The sequence below is a fragment of the Equus przewalskii genome, chromosome 13 (assembly GCF_037783145.1).
Source record: "Equus przewalskii isolate Varuska chromosome 13, EquPr2, whole genome shotgun sequence".
Classification (NCBI taxonomy): domain Eukaryota; kingdom Metazoa; phylum Chordata; class Mammalia; order Perissodactyla; family Equidae; genus Equus; species Equus przewalskii.
The window spans coordinates 23,096,184-23,101,064 of NC_091843.1; the positions used below are offsets into that span (position 1 = coordinate 23,096,184).

At 46.9% G+C, this 4,881-nt stretch overlaps 1 long non-coding RNA gene across 1 annotated transcript; it reads right to left on the reverse strand.

Moving 5' to 3' along the window:
- Positions 1–403: 403 nt before the first annotated feature.
- Positions 404–2,673, reverse strand: LOC139075387 (uncharacterized). Its single transcript, XR_011525762.1, has 2 exons — positions 2,305–2,673; positions 404–606 (listed from the first exon to the last, which is right to left on the reverse strand). It is a non-coding gene; the product is annotated as an uncharacterized lncRNA (long non-coding RNA).
- Positions 2,674–4,881: the final 2,208 nt, after the last annotated feature.

Here is a 4,881-nt window from a genome sequence, read left to right on the forward strand (position 1 = left end):
CTGCCATTACTAACTGAATAACCTTGGGGGCAGATTTCTCCACCTTTCAGTGTGTCAGTTTTCTCATGTGTAAAATGGGATTAATATTTTCCTTACCTTATAGGACTGCTGTGAGGATTACAGGAGACAAGGCATGTTAGGGGCTTAACACCAAGCCTGGCACATAGTAAATGCCTGATAAGAGTTTACCATCATCATTTCTCATTCTGGAGATTCCTAAGAGTAAGTTTACTAATGAACCATGTGCCGTAGCAATGTAAAGTCTTCATTCATTCAACAAATGTTTATTGAGTATTTATTATGAACTCGGTGCTGCGAGAGAAATATAGTTTATCCAGACCTGGATCCTACTCCCAGAAGTTCATAATCTATAAGCTGAATGGCAAGACCCACTAGTCTTAAATTAAAAGTCAAAAAAACTTTTTATTATGAAAGTATCAAAACATAGGGTCCAGCCCTATGTTTTGCAGCTAAGTAGTTAAGTTCGCGAGCTCCACTTCGGCAGCCGAGGGTTTCACTGGTTCAGCTCCTGGGCACGGACCTAGCACTGCTCATCAGGCCATGCTGAGGCGGCATCCCACATAGCGTAACCAGAGGAACCTACAACTAGAATATACAACTATGTACTGGGGGGCTTCGGAGAGAAGAAGAAAAAGAATAAAAAAAAGAAGATTGGCAACAGATGTTAACTCGGGGCCAATCTTTAAAAAACAAATACAGAAAAGTAGAAGGAGGAACAGTAAACTGATTAACTATATATCGATCACATAGATTCAACAATTGTCAACATTTTACCATATTTAGTTCATCTGACTATATATAAAATTTGTGGCTATGCCATTTTAAAGTTAATTACAGATATTCTAACACTTTAGCACTAAACGCTTCAGCATGCATTTCCAAAAAATAATGGCATTCTCCATAACCATGAGACATTTACCATACCTCACAAAATTAACAATAATTTCTCTATACCATCTAATAAACCGTTCACAGACAAATTTTCCCCATTGCCTAAAAACACGGTCTTCATAGAATCACATCTTACGTTTAATCGTTAGATTCTTGGATCTCTTTCAATCTAGAACCTCCTCCCCCATCGCTCTAGCTTCTGTTTTGTTTTCACAACATTGACTTTTAAGAGACCATGTCACTTGTCTTATAAACTGCTTCACATTCTGGATTTGTCTGATTGCTTCTCTGTGTGTTATTTAATGTGTTCCTCTATCCCCTGGAATTCCTTTCAACTGAAGCCAGCTCTGAAGGCCTGGTTAGATTCAGGCTCCACATTTTTGGCAGGAGCCCAAACAGGTGGAGCTGTGTAGCCTACTGCGTCCCATGGGGAGGCACGCTCTGCTGGCTGTCCCACATTGGTGATGCTAAGTGTGGTCCGTGGGTTAAGGTGGTGACAAGCAGATAGAGGAGGAAGGAACTGGGAAGGATGGGAAAGTCTTCACAGGCAATGGCCTTTGAATAGGGCTTTAACGGGTGTGTAGGAGCCTACTGGCTGGAGAGAAGGGAAGGGGAAGGGCTCTCCAGGTACACACGGAGGCACAGGGTTGGGAAAGAGTGATGAGCTTCAGGAAGCAGGAGGTGGTAGCCGAATGTGGTTGGTAATTGTTATAATAACAGTAAATGCTCAAGGGGAGTTTACTATGTTCCAGGAACTATGTAAAGTGACTCACTTAATTCCTCACACAGTCCTACCGGGTGCTACCGCCCCCACTTTGAGTGTGGAAATCAAGGTTCAGCGGTTTGTGGGAGCTTGCCTAAGGTCATACAGGAGCAGGCAGACTCAGGATTTAAACCGGGGTGCCTGGCTCCTGCTTGTAAAATCACTAAGCTCTACATTAAGGTGACAATGTTAAGGGCAAATGAATTGGGGGCAGGTGGAGGCAGGCCTTCCTGGTCATTCTAAGGAGTTTGGACATTACTCCAGCGGCAGTGGGGAGCCAGGGAAGGTTTCCTCGTAGGGGAGGGCATGGCTGTGCCTGAGATCGCTCACAGGCCACCCTCTGAAGGATGAGAGGAGGGCTGCTGGGGTGAGCCATTAGGTGGAGGCTGGGCGCTCCTTTGGGCTAGCTGGGCCGCAGGGAACAGATCAAGGGAGGAATTCAAAAGCCTGCCCGCCCCGGTGCGCAGACCCTCGCTCTTGTGGGCACGGCTGGGGACCGGGACGGGGATGGGGGCGGAAGGCAGGGATGCCTTTCGGGGCGGGGCGGAGCTGGTTAACCGGCGGGACACCCCCGACCCTTCTGTGGGCCCAGAGGCTGGAGCTGGGAGGGAGCCGGGTGGGCGCGGTACCTGCGGACCCCCGTGCACGGCGAACAGCTCCAGTTTCCACCATATTCTCCCGAAAGTCCGGAATCCTGTCGGCCACATCGCGGTGGGATGTGAGCTGCAAAGAGCGGGTGAAAGGACCAGCTTTAACCTCGAGGCCCAGAGAGGGGAAGCGACTGACCCAAGATCACACAGTCAGATTGTGGCAGATGCAGGGCTAGAACTCGAGTCGCGCCTCTTGATTCCAAGCCCTCACTTCTTTTAGTATGGAATTTATTTGAGAATCAGAGAATCAATCAAGACAATCGCTGAGGACTGGCCGCCGGATGCCAAACACTCTGGGGAATCCTTCATTTTTTATTTATATTTTCCCACTTTGGGAATCCTCTCTGAGGGACCGGGCGGCGGTGGAAACAGCGGCCCCGGGCGCCCTCCCCTGCTGGCTGCTGTCGCCCAGCCCCTCGGCCAGCGCGTCATCCCAGGCACTGCCCGCGCGTCCCTCGCGCACCGCCAGCCGGGGGTGGGTCCTTTGTGCCGGCCTCCCGGCTGTCGGGGACGGCCGCGACACAAAGCCTGGGCCCTGCTGCTCATCCTTCAGCCTATGCAGGGCGGGTGCGCGGATGGAGGGCGGGAGCCGCTCTGGGGCCGGTATGCCTGGCTTCAGGTCTCTACCTTGGTACTCACTAGCTGTCCGACCTTGAGCCCGTCACTGCCCCTTTCTGTGTTTCTGTTTCTACATTTTTAAATGTTGAAAATAACAGCACTTCATAGGGTTGGGTGTGAGGATTAAATAACATAAGCAGTATTCACGGGTTTAGGAAGGCGCTTGCCACACGACAAAGGCTGGTTATTATCATTAGCCTGGGAATCAGTAGGCTCGGTGACTGCCACTCACTTACCTAGGAATTGGACAAACCTTCAAGATCTGCATAAAACGTGCCTCTTCCACGAAGCCCACCCAGATTAACTGCACTCCATTTAAAGCTCTCCTTGATTCCCAGAATGTAAACAGCACAGTCGACATTATCTAAACTAACTGGAGTGGGCGTGGGGCGAGCAGCCTGTGTACCCTTCCCCCACAGCACCAACCTTGCCTCGGAGGCCCAGAGGCCCGGGCGTTGTAGTCCAGCCCTGGGCTAGCTGCTGGGTGCGCGCTTTGGGGTAAATCGCTTCATCTTTGTGACTCAGTTTCCTCCGTAAAATGAATGTGGCAATACCTCTTTTACCTGTTTTGCAAGATGAAAAAATTCTGATTCCCTGATTATACTTTGACAATGGAAGGAAATGAATGAGCAAAATGTTTTTTCGAAGCATATTTAATAATCTGGAAAAATGATGCCACTATACAGTGTTTATTTTTCTATTCTGAATTAAATTTCTTATTTGAAATTTTTACAAGAAGATGCATTAATACATTTTCCTGGTATGAGTCACAATATAATGTGAATCAAAAAAGGGCAATCAATTGTATATGAAGTGTGACCCCAACTTTGTTTTAAAAAAGTATAAATACACTGAAAAAAATAAACGTAAGGAAATCCACCAACATATTAGCAGTGTTACCTCTGGGTGATAGGACTACTGGTGATTATTATCTTTACTTGATTTTTCTATATTTTCCCATTTTTTTTCTAATGAGGATATATAATTTTTATAAACAGAATAAAACTACAATTATTTTTTAAGAAAAATAAAAGATGTGTCTGGAAATATTCAAGCTAAGCAAAAGCTAGTTATATGTCACTTTGTGCGAATAATCAGAAACCTTTAAGATTGAAATTCTGCCTTTTGGAAGCTCCTGTCCCCCAGCCATGGGTCCGCCCATGTGTTTTTCTCTTTGAAAGCCACTCCTTTGGCTTCCAGAACTTCACCAGCCTCCTTGCCTGAAGGGGAGCTGTGGGCTGTGCTCTGTGGAGATGAAGACCCTGGAAATCCCTGCAGAGTCACCAGCTTATTTACGTAGCTGAGGAGGCCTGTTCTTCACCAATACAAAAAAAAGAAAAGAAAAGCGGTGGCACGCGTGTCCCCTCTTTGGGTTCTTGTGCTTCTTCTGTATGTTCTTCACAGTCCATGAGGACCTTCTTAAAGCCACCCACAGCCTTACTAAACCTAGAAGCTCAAACACCTTCAGTGGCTCCTAATTTCCTTCAGGGTGGATATTGGCCAACTTCCTTAGTTTGGACTTTAAGGGCCCAGAGGATCTGAACCAATTTTCCTTATAGCTCCCATGCATCAGTCAAATGGTCTGCTAGCCAGCTGCACAGCCAGGCCAGGAAGGGACAATAATGAGCGAAGAGAGCTGGGTGTAAGAATGCAATGGGGAAAGGTTGGCGCTGTGGCAAACTGAAGCAAGCACAGACTTTCTAAAGGGCCTGTCACTTCTCAGTGCCAGTCAACTGTTGCCTGGTGGGATCTTCCAGTTTTTCAAGAGAATTGAGAAATCTGGACCATAAGTGAAATCTCCTGATTTTTAAATATCGGCAGTTAATTCACAAAACACACTTGGCTAGTCTGCTGATCACAATTTGTGACTTGTCATAGGAACACATTGAACTTTTCTCCCTTCATACCTTTGCTTTTGCTTTTCGCACTGCCAAGAAT